This window comes from Hyperolius riggenbachi, chromosome 5, assembly GCF_040937935.1.
Source record: "Hyperolius riggenbachi isolate aHypRig1 chromosome 5, aHypRig1.pri, whole genome shotgun sequence".
Lineage (NCBI taxonomy): Eukaryota > Metazoa > Chordata > Amphibia > Anura > Hyperoliidae > Hyperolius > Hyperolius riggenbachi.
In genome coordinates, this window is record NC_090650.1 from 312,798,898 (window position 1) to 312,818,634 (window position 19,737).

Consider the following 19,737-nt stretch of genomic DNA (forward strand, 5'->3'; position numbering starts at 1 on the left):
TTTTTTTTTCAAAAGTGCATATGCTTTAAGGGCAGCTTTTACTAACACACTCAGTGTGACCCAGCATAGCTAATCCTAGCCTCTGCTTTAGTAAGAGTGGCATGCATTTGCTGAGATGCCCTCATCATTAATTATGGCATACAATAATACAAAGCAGACTTGCCAGTTCATTATTGTTTTAATGTACAGATGGTAGCTCCTCATAATTTTTTCATCTCAGCTGATTGAACATTGTTCCAAGCTGCCTTTACTTTTACAAAGCCAGCCCAGGCTTCTCATTTGCATTTATTTATCAGTAACACCAGCAGGTGTAAAAGGTGCTCTCCAGGGTTGTGCATTATTCCTCCTCTACTGGGTGCATAGCTGAGACGGCCAACAGCAAGAGGAGGCAATGGACCAGTGGGCGGGGCCAGCCCAGGGCTTTGCTGATGAACAGTGCACAGAGGCGGATCCTGCTGCCGAGGATGTCAGCGGACAGCTATTCCCCATCCTCAGCACGTTGCAGGACTGGAAAGAGGCAGCAGCTGTCACAAGGGCTACAGGCAGAGCATCAGCAGCACGTGAGGCGGATCGATAGTGCCAGGAGGCACTCAATGGAGGAACATGATGAACATCCGATTGCAGGAACGTCTCAGGATTTAGTGAGAGGAGTTTTATTGCCTGTGCTGTCACCGGGCATTAATTCAGCTGCACAGCAGACTGGTGAGTTGAATAATGGATTTCCCTTTAGCTATAGCAAGCTGTTGTCTCCTCCACTCAGCTGGTGAAGAAATTATCTGATGTACCAAACTAACATGTTAATCCTTCAGTGGAGGGAATCTCAGCAATGGAGATCATGTATTTAATGAGCTGATTTTGATTACAGTATTTTTGTTTTGCTTTTATTGGAATTTCTGATCCTGGAAATCACAGATCTTCAAGAGTCTGCCATCCATATCTCATTGTAGTGTCCTTAACCTTTGCCCAGCAGGCAGCCCACACAGTGTATCTGGGGCTGTTGCTGGAGGCTGTCTACTGCTGCTCTATACATTGCTTGTGAGTTCTGTTCTGGTTTGGGATTTTATTTCAAACATTAAACTTTTTATTATAATTAGCATTTCATCTTATATGATTACAGTTTTATTTGCTTACATTATTTTTTTATAATCCTTCACCCTCTTGTTTTTTCCAACAAATTATTTACACATTTATTCTTCGCTTATATTTATCACCATCACCCTACCTGGACTGTATTTCCATGTTTAATACTAAGAGACCTTGATAAAGGGATATGACCTGAGCAATAAATCAGCAAGGTGATTAATCAACTGACTGCTTCTTTAAAAGCAAGGCCATTGCTGTGGGATTTCCTCTCATTTCCTTGGAAACCGATCCCTAAACTGCAGACAGGGGGCCCAAGATCCAGACTGAGCGAGCTAAGTATAAGAGACCGGAGGCTGCCTTTTCCTCCATCCCCTCTATTTGTCTCAGTGTCATCCTAGCAGAGCGAGCCATGCACTCTCATTGAACCAGGACTCTCTTCTGCTGCATGAATACATTTGTATCTATGTAGAATCGCTATGGCAACGTGTAGATCAGCACACGTGACATACACAGAGGCTTGCAGCTGGGGGCAGTTCTGCAGGTTCCTGGTTCCAGAGCCTCTGATGTGTCCCTGCAAGTTTCAAGGACTGACACCACCATGCCTCAGTGGGTGAGTGAGAGGAGGACAGTGTATCACAATGCATTGTAAGTTCAGTCCTGACATTCTATATATGGTGTATGCACAGCATATAGAGCACCCATTCTATTGCACTTTTTTTTTTAACAATGTTAGTGGCTGTATTCATTTGTGAGCTAATTTCTGCTTGTTGTTTTCAGCAGAGGCTAATGTAGATCAGAGCACAGAGGTGATCAAAGTGATTTAGAGTGTTGGTTTTGTGTTGTTTAAGTAAGGATGTCAGGAGGATTATTAAGGATTTTCCTAAAGCTGGCATCTATATTATTTTAATGGCACATGAGATGTAAGTGCTGGTCCAACAGTCCTGTCTGTTTTCCATCTGAGTCCTGCAGGAGACAGGCAGAATGCCTTTCATTATATACACACCATTCCTCAGACACAAGGGATATGTTAAACCACAGTCCCCATTTATGTCACAGAGGCTGCAGCACAATTGGTCTCTGCTAGATGAGAGTATATTGTATGATAGGCAGCTCTGTGCCGGTGATGAGTGACATGTATGCTGCTGGGCTGTAGTGATGTGCAGGTAGTCAATGAATTGATGAGTGAGAGAGGTCAGTGACCTACCTATGTGGTTGATTACCAGTGAAATGTACTGCTGTGTTTCTCAGTGCAGTTCACTTTCACCTTAGCTCATTAAGCAGGTGTGAAAGGTGCTCTCCAGGGTTGTGGATTATTCCTCCCCTACTGGGTGCATAGCTGAGACGGCCAACAGCAAGAGGAGGCAATGGACCAGTGGGCGGGGCTAGCCCAGGGCTTTGCTGCTGAACAGTGCACAGAGGCGGATCCTGCTGCCGAGGATGTCAGCGGACAGCTATTCCCCATCCTCAGCACGTTGCAGGACTGGAAAGAGGCAGCAGCTGTCACAAGGGCTACAGGCAGAGCATCAGCAGCACGTGAGGCGGATCGATAGTGCCAGGGGGCACTCAATGGAGGAACATGATGAACATCCGATTGCAGGAACGTCTCAGGATTTAGTGAAAGGAGTTGTATTGCCTGTGCTGTCGCCGGGCATTAATTCAGCTGCACAGCAGACTGGTGAGTTGAATAATGGATTTCCCTTTAGCTATAGCAAGCTGTTGTCTCCTCCACTCAGCTGGTGAAGAAATGATCTGATGTACTAAGCTAACATGTTAATCCTTCAGTGGAGGGAATCTCAGCAATGGAGATCATGTATTTAATGAGCTGATTTTGATTACAGTCTTTTTGTTTTGCTTTTATTGGAATTTCTGATCCTGGAAATCACAGATCTTCAAGAGTCTGCCATCCATATCTCATTGTAGTGTCCTTAACCTTTGCCCAGCAGGCAGCCCACACAGTGTATCTGGGGCTGTTGCTGGAGGCTGTCTACTGCTGCTCTATACATTGCTTGTGAGTTCTGTTCTGGTTTAGGATTGTAGTTCAAACATCAGACTTTTTATTATAATTACCATTTAATCTTATATGATTACAGTTTTATTTGATCACACTATCTCAACTTTTATTACCACCTGATATGTGTCACCATCACCCTACCTGGACTGTATTTCCATGTTTAATACTACAAAATCTTGATAAAGGGTAATGACTTGAACTGGGGGCAAAGCTACAAGTCATTAGGCCCCCTCATCAAAAATGTGATGAGGCCCCTCAGTGGTCATACCCTTTCCCTAGCCTACCCTCGGTGACTATCACAGCCCAGGGCCCATCTTACAAGGGTCATAAAACAAGTGTGGACATCATATTCTTCACACCCATAACAAGTGTAGCCACACAATCACCTGATCTGAAGGATGGATTCGAGTACTGGACGCAGTCAAGAAGTAATTGGGGCTCCCTTAAAGCTCTGGGCCCCTCTGTAATCACAGGGGCTACCCCCCTGTAGTTATACCCCTCTGACCTGAACAATAAATCAGCAAGGAGATTAATCATCTGACTGCTTCTTTAAAAGCAAGGCCATTGCTGTGGGATCTCCTCTCATTTCCTTGGAAACCGATCCCTAAACTGCAGACAGGGGGCCCAAGATCCATACTGAGCGAGCTAAGTATAAGAGACCGGAGGCTGCCTTTTCCTCCATCCCCTCTATTTGTCTCAGTGTCATCCTAGCAGAGCGAGCCATGCACTCTCATTGAACCAGGACTCTCTTCTGCTGCATGAATACATTTGTATCTATGTAGAATCGCTATGGCAACGTGTAGATCAGCACACGTGACATACACAGAGGCTTGCAGCTGGGGGCAGTTCTGCAGGTTCCTGGTTCCAGAGCCTCTGATGTGTCCCTGCAAGTTTCAACGACTGACACCACCATGCCTCAGTGGGTGAGTGAGGGGGGGGGGGGGCAGTGTATCACAATGCATTGTAGGTTCAGACCTGACATTCTATATATGGTGCATGCACAGCATATAGAGCACCCATTCTATAGCACATTTTGTTTTTAACAATGTTAGTGGCTCTAATCACTAGTGAGATACATTTCTCTTTCTTGTTTTCAGCAGAGGCTAATGTAGATCAGAGCACAGAGGTGATCAAACTGATTTAGAGTGTTGGTTTTGTGTTGTTTAAGGAAGGATGTCAGGATTATTAAGTATTTTCCTAAAGCTGGCATCTATATTATTTTAATGGCACATGAGATGTAAGTGCTGGTCCAGCAGTCCTGTCTGTTTTCCATCTGAGTCCTGCAGGAGACAGGCAGAATGCCTTTCATTATATACACACCATTCCTCAGACACAAGGGATATGTTAAACCACAGTCCCCATTTATGTCACAGAGGCTGCAGCACAATTTGTCTCTGCTAGATGAGAGTATATTGTATGATAGGCAGCTCTGTGCTGGTGATGAGTGACATGTATGCTGCTGGGCTGTAGCTAGTGATGTGCAGGTAGTCAATGCATTGATGAGTGAGAGAGGTTAGTGACCTACCCATGTGGTTGATTACCAGTAAAAGGTACTGCTGTGTTTCTCAGTGCAGTTCACTTTCACCTTATCTCATTAGATCTATGAGCTACAAGAGCCCAGGTAAACAAAGACTAGGTATTCCAGGAAGCCATATTACATATAGTAAACAATGCAAAGCTCACGCAGGAGTTTCATAGGTAGAGCTGAGAATAACAAGGCTGCTATGCTCAGTGTTACCTGCAATGGCAGACCTAGTGTTGGAGAATAGTGTTATGCTGTAGTATCCAAAGGAAAAGAAGGGGTTCTGAAACCAGAAAAGGTGTCCCGCTAAAGCTACCTTATTCTTCTTAGCATACATCATTATGTGGATAGTTGAGAACCTTCTCAGATTATGAAGTATTATTGCTTTGCTACATTCTAGGTATAATTCTGTACAGTATTCTGAGCTAATTATGCTTTTCAAATTGTATATGTGTCTATATGACATCGTTCTATAAGTGCAAAATACACAAATGTAAGTAAAATGTTAGCACAAGTGACTAAAGGCCTGGTTATGTTTGTTTTTTGTTTGTTTTGTTTTTACGTTTTGTTGGGGGGGGGGGGTTGTTGTTGTTTTGGTTTTTTGTTTTTGTTTTTTCAGAATTACCTTTTCAACTGAATATATTGACGTCAATAGTAAAACATCCTCATGAGAACAGGTCGATTAATTTAGGGATTTTGTCATTATTAGATGGCCTGTAAATAACCTAGTTCATCGTGGAAATATTTCAGTCTGAGGATGCTGTGTGTGTCCATTTTTACTTATTTGTCCCTCTTTCAGGGTTGATGAGCAGATCTGTATGAATATAAAATGTGTTTATACCATCCTACCATTCATTACATTGATGTTACTTATTCTGAAAAGCTAAAGTCAAGGAAACGTAGTGATGATAGAAAGGACAAGAGTGGGTTGATTTGTGAAAATACATTTTTTGCTCAAGAATTCATTGTAGCATGTCTGACTAATGATGCAGAGGAGGCGTGGATGGGGGTGTGGCTGGAGGTGTGGCAGAGGCATGTCTTAAATGTTTCCCTCATATCTTATTTTAAAAAAGTAGGGAGGTATCTAAGAAGGATGAAGACAAAATGAGGCCCAAGGCAATTTAATACTTTAGCTCCCCATGGTAGCCTTTCTGGCAAGCTGAGGTGGGAGAAGGGTCAAAGTGGATGGCAATTGGGCCCTTTGACACCCAGTAGGCCCCAGTTCAATGACACAAACAGATAATTTGCAGTCACAGGGAAATGTGTGCGTGAACATTGGCAAAATTTCAGTTGATATAGCGGTATGTGAAATCCTTGCCCTGTTTTTATTTTTGTTTGGCACAGAAAGCTTTTAAAGCAGCCTCTATTTGATCATTCAGATGTAATGTATTATTGATATTGATACAATAATGGCAAGATAACAAAGTGTCATTGCTTGCAGACATGTCCAGTTACTGCACAAAATGTTCTGTGGAAGAAATGTAATAAGCTGATCTACTGCAGCTCTGATGGCAACATGACCAGTTCATTGGCAGTCAGTTTTCTGTAACTTTGAGATGTACCCGGTATGTATCTGAAATCCATTGTGTTGTTTTTGTGAACTTTGACATCATATGAACCGGGCATGATTTCTGCAAAGTTTGCATTGGCCACTGACTAGGGCGGCTTCTGCCTGAGACAGCCAGCTAGACAAAGAAGAGGGAGATGCTGTGTATGGAAGAGAAGGCTGTAAATAGAATAGGAAAACTGCAAATGTTGAGCAACATATGGAGGAGGAGAGGGCCTTTCTGACGGAGTTGTACTTTTATAAGGGTCTGCTGTAGTTGGCTGGTACACATGCAAGAGGGGCTACACATGAAGTGGGAGGGAAAATGGCTAAACACAGAAAAGGGGCTGCATTTGGAGTTGGAGCCACAGGAAATTTGGCATAGATGAGGAAAAAGGATAATCACAGCCTTGCATATTTGTGATAGGAATATAGACAGAGGCACCCAGAAGTAAGATGTGTTCGGAGCACCTCTCATCTTTGCTTATTCTTTGGCTGTGAAAAGAGTGAATTATGAGTTAGGCTGTACTGCAGAGTTACATACCTCCCACAGTGCACCTGCATGCATTGTCTTGAGTGCAGGGCCAGTAATACAATTTCACCTTTAATAGTAAGTGCTTTGTCTATGTCTCCATGTACTTGTCTTGTAGGTACTACAGTGTACATACAATATAAAGCCTACCTACACTGATATAACTGAATATTTATATATATAAAACAACGGTGAGGGAATAAAGGTTAAAAAGTGAAAATGGGTGTCATGTGCAGCAAACACTGTATCTTCTTGCTTCTCTCTCCTACCCGAAACCCACAACAAAAGGGAGAGAGCAAGGCAAATAACTGTTACTATTGTTACTATTTTTCTTATTTAGAAACATTGTAACCTGGTCACTTGCATTGGCTAACAAATGTGAACATGTGACCAGAAGTTACAAATGGCTCCATCCTGATCCTCAGCTTCCTGTTGTCCGCTGTCAGCAGAACTTCAGCCTAAACAAACATACTGTCATTAAGTTACATTAGTTATGTTAATTAAAATAGGTAATATAATCTCTTACCCACCCTGTTTTAAAAGGACAGGCAAATGTTTGTGATTTCATAGGGGCAGCCATCTTTCTCATGGGGGCAGCCATCTTTTTTGGTTGAAAGGAGGTGGCAGGGAGCATGAGACACAGTTCCAACTGTCCTGTGTCCTGATCACCCCTCCCAGCTGCACGTGCTAGGCTTCAAATCTCAAATTCAAAATTTTAAAAAACAAATTTGCACCAAAACAGCAGAAAGAGAACAACAACATCAGAAATCCCATCATGCTTTGCACAGCATCAGGGGAAAAAAGCCCGGGCAGTTTTCTTCTGTGCAGCTAAAAATGAGGCTTGGGTAAAAAAACAAAGTTCTGATGCTGTGAAACTGTTAAAGAAACACCAACCCTTTTCAGTTCTGCAGAGTAGATTTTTAGTCTGGAGGTTCTTTAAAGCTGCTGGTACTTTAATATGCAGCTGTAAGGGCGCGTTTCCACTATCGCAGTGATTCCGCAGAGTTTCCCTGCACATGAATCGCACGGGGAAACTCTGCCATAGGGGAGAATGCCGCCGCCGGCCGAATCGCTTGCGGTAGCGATTCGGCTGGAACCCCCCGCAGAATTAGCTCGGGAGGCTGCGATTCCCATAGCCGTGCATGGCACAGCTCATGGGATTCGCCTGCGATCCCGCCCACCCGCTCAGTGATGGCGCGGGTCTCGCAGACGCACGCCGCACTAGTGGAAACAAGCCCTAACAGTTTAGAAACTTTGTTGCAGCCTTGAGGTACCACAAACTCCTGGAGGGTCAGTGTAACAATATGGTTAGTGCTGTTTGGGATGGACTAACTGTAGCATTACAGACAGGCACTGCAGACAGATTGCGTACATTCCTTTGCCCTATGGGCTTATTTCTACATCCTTTTTATAGGAGAAATATTACTAATTCATTATTTATGTATCTGATATGCTGATCAGGGGGCTATTGGTAAAGATCTAAAAATAATACTACACTATGCATTTACAAATATTGTAGGGTTGTATATGCCTAGAGGTAACATATAAACAACAGTAAGACAATTTGTACAGTAATCCAGTTCTTCTTATTAAACTTTATGAGGCAGTAACATATTTCACAGCTCTGTACAATAGAAAGAATAGACAATACAACATTGAACAATAGAATGTGGGGATGTTACAGAGTTAAACAATGGTACACAAATGAGTGATGTTACAATAAACAATAGTGTGCAGATTGCAACGTAAGGATAAATATAAAAGACAAGTCACTGAGTCCATATGGAGGAGATGAGCACACGGGGAAGAGGGCCTGCCAAATAGGCTTACAATCTAAGTTATCTAGTTTAGTATTTCTATGGGTGTTAGAAGGGGTACTGCTAAGCTTGCACCAGTGTTCACCCCCTGCTTCCTGCTAGGACCATCTGTAATTGACTTATTTTTTTTTTTTTTTTTTTTTGCAATTGCTTTAAAATACAACTTTCAACATCCTATGGAATATAAATGAAGCTCACTCTGTGAGCAGCCAATATTACTTATTCCTTCCAGTGGCTGTAGTGATAAAATCCATGCTCTCCTTTGTAGAGACAAAGCTGGGGATAGGTTGATCCGCCAGTTAGAGAATTACTTCCTCTTCCTGCCTCTTGTCTACTTATGGCTCCACAGGCTCTGGGCAGGCAGATGGTAACATCATGTGACTACCTGTAGAGTGCTGTATGAGCTGTGTGCCTCCAGCGGATTATAAGAAATGTTGCAACTGTTGCTCAACATCTTTACCAGACTGAAGACCATCCCAGCCACAAACCATGTCTGTTGCCAGTTGTATAATTTATTCTCCAGTGTGTGGAATAGTCAGATAGTGACCTACTGACTAGGGCCACGGGTGGTGCAAACAAAAATTACATTCCCAGTGTGGTTTGCATTGCAGACCATGTACTCACACCTCATTGCATTTCTTCATTTCTTATTGTATCATTTTAATCATTTTCAATAGTTCAAATATGGAAACCTTTTAGCAAGTCCTTCCAATGTGTGAATTGCCTGATGTGTTCTGTTCATCTTTCGCCAGAATCAATGACTGGGCGATTACTGAAAGTGGTGAAAGTTATTTAGTTCAGGCTGCCCATAGACATGCAATGTCAGCTGCAAGGTAAAGCTGTTTCAGCTTCACAAGGGCAAGAATCTCAGGTCTTTGTGTGAAGTGGATGCCTGTCAGGTGACTGCTCTTCAGGGAATGGATCAATTCATCAGGTTAGAGCACCTGTCTAGTTGTTATTGCTGACCCTGGACAGAAGCAGAGCTGGTATCATCTGCTGTATGATCTGTGCCCATTTCCTTTCCCTTTCCAAAGGACACTTGGAATATTCATGCTTTTGTATAACATTGTTTGTGCGAGTGATCAGATTGTGCCCTAAAGTGATATTACACATAAATTTCATCTATTGTCTAAAGCATTAAACACAGCATATACTTAACAGCTGAAATCATCTGAATATTTTTCAAGGTACTGGAACGGTTAATACTCAGCTTTTTACTTGATGTAGCTGCTAATTGATAATAAAGTGCCCAATAAAGGTTTTTCTTCTGTTCAAACTGAAGGACTACTTATTTAGACCTCTTTCACAATGGGACGTTGCGTTTGATGCAATGTTAAAGTCGCACAACGTGCCCCTAACGCAGCGCATGTAGGTTATAAAATTGGACGTTATTTTGTACTATGTTATGTGTCTCTTGGTGTTCCGTTTTCGTTGCATACTGATGGAACGAAAATGGCGCATGCGTTACATTAAAAAAAACAAAAAAAACATTACTGAGGATGTGCAACGCACAATGCAGCAAATATATTGCTAAACGCACAGCATGCAGCACTTATATTAAATATCTAAATATTGCTACACGTTATACACAACGCAACGTTTGCACTGTGAATGTCGCACAGACTTTGCATTGCTGAGCGTTAGTCTGCGTTGGAGCATTTTCTAACGTGCGACTTTAACGTCGCACTGTGAAAGAGGCCTGAAGGTAGGACCATTTTACCACTACCATAGAGCTGCTACTAGTATACCCACATATCTTGGGCACATACCTTCCTTTTTTCCATTTGGATTATCCTGGGTGCCTCCTACCCTACTTAATTGATAAGCCTGCCCTTGCCGACCAGTATTATCAGACTGTTTTGAAAGCCTGATAAACTGTGTAAACAAAAAAAATAAATTATATATATATATATATAACTATTCCTGCTGTATCGGTGGGGAACCATGTACCTTTCTTTACTTTCTTTGCTCACTTATTACTTAAAGGGAATCTGAAGTGAAAATAAACTTGTTTAACCACTTCAGGACCATAGGCTTACACCCCCCTAATAACCAGGCTATCTTTTACAATTTAGTGCTCTGCAGCTTTAATAGCTCATTGCAGAGCCATACAACTTAGCACACAAGTGAATTCCACCCCACCCTTTTCTGCCCACCGACAGAAATTTCTGTTGGTGTGCTCTGACCGCCGGTGCAATGTTGTTATTTTATTGTTTGTTTGTTTTTTAAATTAAATTGTTCATTTTTATATTTATTTTTCAGCTGAGGGACACTACTGCCCCCAGTACAGCGCTGCAGTAGATCGCAGTGCTATACAATGTAAATAGACGGCGGCATCTAAAAGTCTGCTAGCGCTGATCGCCGCTAGTAGACTGATGACGGAGGGGAGCGCCATCACTCTAGCGGAGATGCGCGCGATCCTCTGTAAAGCCCCGCCCCAGGACTTGACTTCTTTCAGCATTAGCTGGTCCTGGGGCTGCCACCTTGTTAGTTAATTGTATGTGTAGTACAGCTAAGGAATAGAACATTAGTAGCACAAATAAAAGTCTCACATTGTTCCCAGTACAGGAAGAGTTAAAAAAAGTCACTTTTTATCTATGCAAAAGAGCTTCTCTGAGCTCTCTGACTAATGCTATTTTCCAAAGCACATACATCAAAAAAACTGTGAAAGACAACTTCAGATAAGATTTTACTGCAGAGAAGTTCAAAGGGTCATTGGCTCTGCTCTGTTTCATAGCTTAAACAGAGTGTAGTTTGTAAATTGCAAATATCAGAGAATGATGCAATGTTGTATTAGGGCCCATTTCCACTAGTGCGGAGTGCGGCACTGAGCGGGTGGGCGGGATCGCAAGCGAATCCCATGAGCCGTGCCATGCCTGGCTATGTGATTCGCAGCCTCCGCCGCGAATTCTGCGGGGGGTTCCGGCCGAATCGCTCCCGCAACCGATTCCGCTGCGGCCCCGTCATCCTCTATGGCAGAGTTTCCCCATGCAAATCATGTGCGGGGAAACTCTGCAGAATCGCCGGCGAAATCGCCGTAGTGGAAACGGGCCCTTAACCTCCTTGGTGGTTTGCTCGTCCATGACTGCCGGTGGGCGCCGATCAGGCCTCGCTGGGCCGATTTTCATATTTTTATTTTTTTAAACATGCAGCAAGCACTTTGCTTGCCGCGTGTTGGGGACGATCACCGCCGCTCGCCGCCAATGCGCCGCGCCCCCCCGAGAACCCTGCGCAGCCTGGCCAATTAGTGCCAGGCAGAGCTGAGGGGTGGATCGGAACTCCGTCTGACGATGACGTCATCGCGATCGTCGTCATGGCGATGGGGGAAGCCCTAAAGGAAATCCCGTTCAGAACTTATGGGTAATAGCGCCGGCGGTGATCGGAGGGGTGGGAGGGATGCGAAAGGGAGGGGGGCGTCATGTAGCTAGCGCTAGGTGGTAGAAAAACAAAAACAAAAAAAAAAAAACGATATAACTGAAAATAAAAATATGAGATTATTTTCTTTGCCACTAACGTTCTATTAAATATCTGTACTACACGTACAATTCATTATAGCATACATTTTTTTTTATCAGTGTCACTTTAATAAGGAGTCCATCTGATCATTTGTACTGCAGCCTGCGATGAAATAAGTTAGCTTCAGTGCGATGTAAATATGCATTGAAATGACATTCAAGTAGTCTTATAGTATTTATTATTTAGTGTTTATATAGCACTGACATCTACTGTCCTCCCCTCATACTGCGACCCCTCCTGCCCCCCCAAAAGGCCCTGAGCGGGCCCCCCACAGCTGCATGGCTTGCAGCCCCTATTGTTACGCCGCTGATGTCTATGTATGTATCATGTAGTGTATGTATCGTAATCTAGGGCCAATTTTTAGGGGGAAGCCAATTAACTTATCTGTATGTTTTTGGGATGTTGGAGGAAATCAGAGTGCCTGGATGAAACCCACACAGACACAGGGAGAACATACAAACGCCTTGCAGATAGTGCCCTGGCTGGGATTCAAACCGGGGACCCAGCGCTGCAAGACGAGAGTGCTATCCACTAGGCCACCGTGCTGCCTTCCATTTTCATTTTCATTTTCATTTTCATTTTCATTTGTACTGTGTGTAATACATTTGGGCAAAATGTTATTTAACGTGTAATCCCACTTTGCCATACAAATGCCCTTTTAAGGCTAAAGTGGCTCATACACAAAGTATGACAGTAAGTGTCAGTCTGACAATAATTTGGATAAAACAGAACCTCTAAGGTTATAATGGTGGACAATACGTATACATTGAAGGGGCCATGTAATTTTACCATCTAATTTAAGCAAACTTGGGATCTAAGAGGGTTGCAGAATTTGTGTAGAAATCATTCCGAATTAATGTAACTCAGATGATCACATTAGATAGTAAGAGTATAAAGATTGCTCATCGACCTTTGTGCCTCTGATCAGCATTCATTTTGGAGTCCACTGTGTCACACATCAGTCTTTGTTTGTTCAGCACTGACAGATCTGCTTTTTAAAATAGAAGAGTCTTGTACCTGATAATAATAGTGCCCTGTACCTAAGTGCCGTTTGCTTTAGAACGTATGATCATCTGTTACCTCTGTCATCAGTCGCATTGACATCACTGAAATGAGTTGCTGGTGTGAAGAGAATTGCTGCTCTGACACCAGACTGTGATATTTAGTCATCACATAGTATGTCATGGCCTGCTTCTGCAGCGCAGAGTGTGTCCTCCCTACCTTATTGGGCAGCATTTTCTTGCTGTTTGTAAAAAAAACAGCGAAACTACTGAAATGTGTCATTCGCTGCTTTTTTTTAAAAATACCATAAGTTGTCCATAGGTGACAGGCTTACCAGCACAAACTGTGATAATATCAGATCATACCATCTTTAACACCTAATTTATGTTGCTTGAATGCAAGGTACATTATTTTTTTCACATTGCAGTCATGCAAGCTTTTACGTGCTTCAAAGTATAATGCAAACAGATAGGTCCTGTTCACATTTGTCACACGGCATCGGATCTGCGGGATCCATTGCTGTAAGCAGATCGATCTTCTGTACAGTCTGATAATCCCAGGCAGGGGGCTGCTTTAGCCCATAACACATCTTCCCTGGGCTACACTTCCCAATGCCGCTTCCTCCCTGTACACAGGACAGAAGCATGGGGATCTCCATTGGGCTGCAAAAGATCAGTGGGTATCTTCAGTAACGGAGAATTCTCATTGGTTCATGGTGGACCAATGAAAATTCTCCCTGTTGCTATGGAGAATTGGTCTCATGCAGCCCGTGGAGAGCCTCATGCTCCAGTCGGCCTCTGGGCTGGGCAGAGAGAGGGACTGAGCAGTGGTGATCAGAGGTGGAACAGGTGATCGGCAATCGCTTCAGGCGTGTGACCATGGAACGGATGGCACAGCGGATGCAAAATGGAGGGAGCCATGTTGTGTTCATTTAGCATCCCCTCAAGTGGGAAGCTAGCTGAAATGTACAGATTTATGTGTGAACACACCCACAAAAACACAAGCAAAACTGATACAAAACTGACAGGACTGGACCGGGTCAAAAATGTACACCTTTTCTGTGTGAACACAGCCAGAGAAACGCATACAGAATGTAAAAAACTGACAGGACAGGACTGGACACCTTTTTATGTGTGAACCAAGCCTTACATCATAATAAAGCAAGCTGTGCACTACTGGACGCTAAGCTCGTTATAACTGAATGACGACAAGATACAGGGCATTTCGACACAAGTGTATTAGGCCTTGTTCACATCATTTAGCGCAGATGGCTGTGCGATCGGAACGCAACGCGTCCGATCGCACGCCATCAGCGTTACTATGCACTGCGCTGCAGATCCCATTCATTACAATGAATGGGATCTGTGCTGCGATTCACAAAAATGCGTGCAGTATGCGATAGTGAAATCGCGCTGCCACGCAGCGCATATGATGATATGATCTTGCGTGTCGCACACTATACGCGCTGCCAAAATGCGCATGCGCGTATAGTTTGAACGAGGCCTTAAGATATGATCTGTAGGAAATCTAAAAATCTAAAATCTGTGGTGGCTGGATGGTGTAATGGTTAAGGGCTCTGCCTCTGACACAGGAGACCTGGGTTCGAATCTCGGCTTTGCCTGTTCAGTAAGCCAGCACCTATTCAGTAGGAGACCTTGGGCAAGTATCCCTAACACTGCTACTGCCTATAGAGCGCGTCCTAGTGGCTGCAGCTCCGGCGCTTTGGGTCCGCCAGGAGAAAAGCGCGATATAAATGTTCTGTGTTTGTAAAAACCTTCATATTAAAAGCAAATGAATCGCCCATACAAAAAAATAAATCTAAGAAAACCAAAGTGTGATTTCTGAACAATTGTAAATGTATATTATATATTACAGTGCCGTTCAGTTACAATCGCAATCTGTATAGTATCTGCCCGCCTCTGGGATAAAAATGGTATATATGTTGGGGAGTCCTATCCGGGTTAGAGGTCCATCACTCCTCAGCTTCAATCATCCAGAAAAAGAACTTGTCCCGGCAGAACTCAACCCTTCAAAGTGCCTATAGGTGCTTTATTGCATATTAATGGCAGCTGTACATCAGCATTACAACAGCATGACGTTTCGGGCCGTTCAGTTACAAAACATTTACCCTCAAATAATGCTTCTGTGGGTGTTTCTGCAACTGTATATAAGCAGGAAATATGATAGTGTAGTTTAATATATCAGGCAATGCTAACCTAATACTCTGTATGTAATGAATACAAATACCTGCTTATAGCTCTGTCACATTTCTACGCTCTATTAGACTAAGGTCAAGCTGGTCACATTCTATAGACTGCAGTACCTGCTGAGTTTGTTTTGTGCGTCTTTCAGACAGTAAAAAGGTTGAAGTAAGTGTAAAGCTGCCATAAAGGCGATATTGCAGAATGGTGACTCACAAGAAGAATAGTCCACTGGCACTATGGTGCCTGATTTACTATAGGCAAAGGTTTCCTTAAAGAGGTCCTGTGGAGGCTATTTAAAATAAAAAACTGACACTTACCTAGGGCTTCTATCAGCCCCCTGCAGCTGTCATGTCTTTCGCTGTCCTCCTACGTTTCTCCATTCCCCGCCGCCGGTCCGGTCTAATTATTAGTCGAACAAGACGAATACTGCTCGCTCCCGCGCGCGTCTTTCTTGTACTGCTCTTGCGCAGTAAGCTCCCCACGCGCAGCCGCAGTTTAGTTAAAAGCATAATTAGACCGGGACCAGCGTTGAGGAACAGAGGATTGTAGGAGGAAGGCGCAGGACAGTACAGCTGCAGGGGGCCGGTAGAAGCCCCTGGTAAGTGTCCATTTTTTGTTTTAAAGAGACTCTGAAGCCAATAAAAATAGGGCTATCAGCTAAGATGAATCGCCGCATTCCCGCGGCAAAACGAGGCCTGTAACCCCCCGAACTAACGGGGTAAAAATCCACGACTTTCAAAGTCATGGATTTTGCTGCCCAGGGAGGCAGAGCTTTGGGCTGTTGCTCTGCCTCCAGTACAATCAGCGCTGATCGCTACCTCTCCCCACCCCTCTCAGTCTTCTTTCACTGAGAGCGTCGGGGAGAGGCGGCGATCGGCGCTAATTGACTAAACTGAAGGCAGAGCTACAGCGAAAAGTTCTGCCTCCTCCAGGAAGTAACGGGGGATTTTTGCCCCGGGGATTTCAGGCGGCTAAAGACCTCGTTACGCTGCGGGAATGCATCTTAGTTGATATTGCAGAAGAGGAGTGGTAAATAAAAAGCCCTATTTTTATTGGCTTCAGTTTCTCCTTAAATAGCATTCAAAGGTTACTCCACACCAAGCCATACTGCAAAAATGTTCTTTATTGAATTTATCCAATATTCTTTGTGATGTAAACCAGAATAGGGGAAAAGAAGAGAATGATATTGGAGACGTTGTCCAGGGCTACCAATCAGGTCTCAGCAGGTGCATGAAACAAGGGTTCAGATTGGTTGCTCTGGGCATGTGTGCCAGTTTGCTGTAGTTTTATTTGCACCTGCCAAATTGCATCAGTTTTTATGTCACTACACACAATACACTTAAAGGATACCACAACTGACATGTGGCATAATGAAATAGACATGGGTATGTACAGTGCCTAGCACACAAATAACTATGCTGTGTTCCTTTTTTTCTTTCTCTGCCTGAAAGGGGTAAACATCAGGTATGTAAGTGGCTGACTCAGTCCTGACTCAGACAGGAAGTGACTACAGTGTGACCCTCACTGATAAGAATTTCCCCCTTTTTTATCTCTTTCTTGCTCTCAGAAGCCATTTTCTTCTAGGAAAGTGTTTTATAGTTGGAATTTCTTATCAGTGAAGGTCACACTGTAGTCACTTCCTGTCTGAGTCAGGACTGAGTCAGCCACTTACATACCTGATATTTACCTCTTTCAGGCAGAGAAAGAAAAAAAAGGAACACAGCATAGTTATTTGTGTGCTAGGCACTGTACATACCCATGTCTATCTCATTATGCCACATGTCAGTTGTGGTATCCTTTAAAATATTTTACAAATGTTTGTCATCCTTAAAGCGTACCTCTGGTGTACATAGAAAACACAGAACTAGGCTTATAATTTAAAAGTTTTAACTACCAGAGTCTCTAAACGTCCAGGTTCCGATGCACTGCTCCATATCCTTGCCCATAAAGGCTGCCATATTGGACAGTGGGCAGAGCTACGTATTACAACCTGGCTGATTCTGGACTCTGGTGAAGATTATTGTGCAAATGGTGTGAACCTGTTCTTGATGGGCAGATCCATCGAGTTTCTGTACCTTTTCTCCCCTACCCCCTGAATAAGGTAAATAGAGCATTTCAGAAAGAAAACACATTGAAAATATTTTTTGTCCCCAAAATTCTGATGTATGATATGAGCAACTTTTTTGTTGGCGAGAGTTTCAGTTCTCTTACATGCTTCACTTGCCTCTCTCCCTTCACTGTAAGTAAGCGCAGGGAAGCCTGGTGAAAGGAACTCGCCTCCCTGCCGTTCCAATCGCCGCTCACTTGCCGCTGGTCTCCTCTGCATAGCAGCCGATACACGCTCTACTTCCTGATTGACAGGAAGTAGAGCATGTGTCAGTGGCTATACAGATGGAGGAGACCAGCGGTGGGAAGTGAAATTTTTACACCCTCGCCCTGGATGAAATTTAGCCTAGAAACTGCCCTGATAGAATTATTTTGACAGTCCTTTCACTCACTTTTGGCTTTTTTTTTTTTATTGCAGCGTACTAAATATATATTTTAAACAGAAGATAAAAAATTATCTCTTAGGAGAAAAAGTACCTTGCATATGGGGCAGTGTCTCTTACTTGCTCCACTGAGAAATCAGACAGGAATTAAGATTGCACAGGACTCTACACAGATGGAGAACTTGCAGGATTTATTGATAACAATGTTTAATATTAAGAGATGATGTAAGACATTGAAAGCTGTTCTATACCATTTCACTGGCTGGAAACACAATATTAAGCCAAACTGAATAACAGGCATTCAGTTCAGCTCTATAGATTGCAAGGCTTAAAGAGACTCCGTAACAAAAATTGCATCCTGTTTTTTATCATCCTACACGTTCCAAAAGCTATTCTAATGTGTTCTGGCTTACTGCAGCACTTTGTACTATCACAGTCTCTGTAATAAATCAACTTATCTCTCTCTTGTCAGACTTGTCAGCCTGTGTCTGGAAGGCTGCCAAGTTCTTCAGTGTTGTGGTTCTGCTATGAACTCCCCCTTCCAGGCCCCTCTATACACACTGCCTGTGTGTTATTTAAATTAGAGCAGCTTCTCTCTTCTCTCTTATATTTTACAAGCTGGATAAATCGTCCTCTGAGCTGGCTGGGCTTTCACATAGTGAGGAATTACAGACAAGGGCAAAGCTGTTTGCAGGAAGAAAAGAGCAGCCTGAAACTTCAGTGCATGAGAGATGCACGGGGAAAGAAACACACAATGATCTCTTGAGATTCAAAAGGAAGGGTGTATACAGCCTGCTTGTGTATGGATGTATTTTCTATGTGTGGACATACTGTACATCAACCTACTTCCTGTTTTGGTGGCCTTTTTGTTTGTTTATAAACAAACTTTTTAAAACTGTTTTTAACCACTTTTAATGCGGCGGGGAGCGGCGAAATTGTGACAGAGGGTAATAGGAGATGTCCTCTAACGCACTGGTATGTTTACTTTTGTGTGATTTTAACAATACAGATTCTCTTTAATGACCAACATTTCAGCTTGCCCAAATTCTCTGTGTTATGTGTATACTTTCCCACAGCCATTACCAGTGACCCAAACAGACTGAGTTTAGGGGTGTCATGATTCAATGATCATTGCTGCTACAAGTCACTCAATGAAGATGCAGAGAAAAGCAAATGTTCCTGCTCAGGCTGGCAGAGGATATGATCTTTGGTACAAATTTCATGGCTTAAAAACTGCAGTTTGTACTTAGCTCTGTTTTGGAAATATAAAGTGGCTGCAAGCTGAAATGGAAAAATCATTTTTAATGACATTAAATCACAAAACAAGATGTGCAGAGCACTGATATACAGCATGTATTAATAGTAAGATTTTAGGAAAAGCAGAGTTGCAAATGTGAAAAAATGCATTCCAGTAAATAGAATAAAACAAAAATACATCTAAGATTTAAAGTGGACCTAAACTCTTGAATAGGCCAGCGGCAAAACAGACATAGATACATTCACCTTGTTTGTATTAAGAGGGTTTAGCCTGTCTAGTTCCCACTCATCTGTGACTAATCACAAGTGTAATTTGAGAGATCAGCTGTGTCAGCACAGCAATTCAGCAGTCTTTGGCAGAGCAGCTAATTTCTTAACACAGGGTTTTAACCCGATGTCTGCTTGCATGAAAGCAGGAAGTAGACACACTGCAGATGTATTGCAGGATTTCTATGAGCTGTAACAAATACATGTTTATCTTTAAATGTTTCTTTAAAGACGGATTGTCAGCCATAAAATCAAATTTCAATTTTCCATTGCTCTGTGTTCATTGTGCAGCCTGAAACCTCACCCTGCAGTGCAAGCTCTCCAGTCTATTCAGAAATGTTTATGTTGTAATAAATCTTATCTCAGTCAGACAGGCTTTATTCTCGCCATCGCCAAAGACTGAGAGAGGAAAGCTTGTCATCTCCCCTCCCACATTCCGGCTCCTCACTGATTGGCTGAGTACAGTTCAGTGTGAGCTGAAATACGATCTT

General features: G+C 43.0%; 1 protein-coding gene across 6 annotated transcripts in view; it reads left to right on the top strand.

Annotated features, from left to right (window-relative positions):
• Positions 1-484: 484 nt before the first annotated feature.
• TMEM200C (transmembrane protein 200C) overlaps positions 485-19,737 on the top strand; it is a 117,588-nt gene continuing 98,335 nt past the window's right edge. The window contains exon 1 of one of the 6 annotated variants that reach the window (XM_068234707.1): positions 485-702. The gene's annotated coding sequence lies outside the window, so the exon portion shown is untranslated. Of the gene's footprint in view, positions 703-1,597; positions 1,729-2,542; positions 2,759-3,929; positions 4,018-6,098; positions 6,182-19,737 lie in introns of those variants that run through there. The other 5 variants (XM_068234710.1, XM_068234709.1, XM_068234706.1 and 2 more) reach the window with 5 other exon arrangements.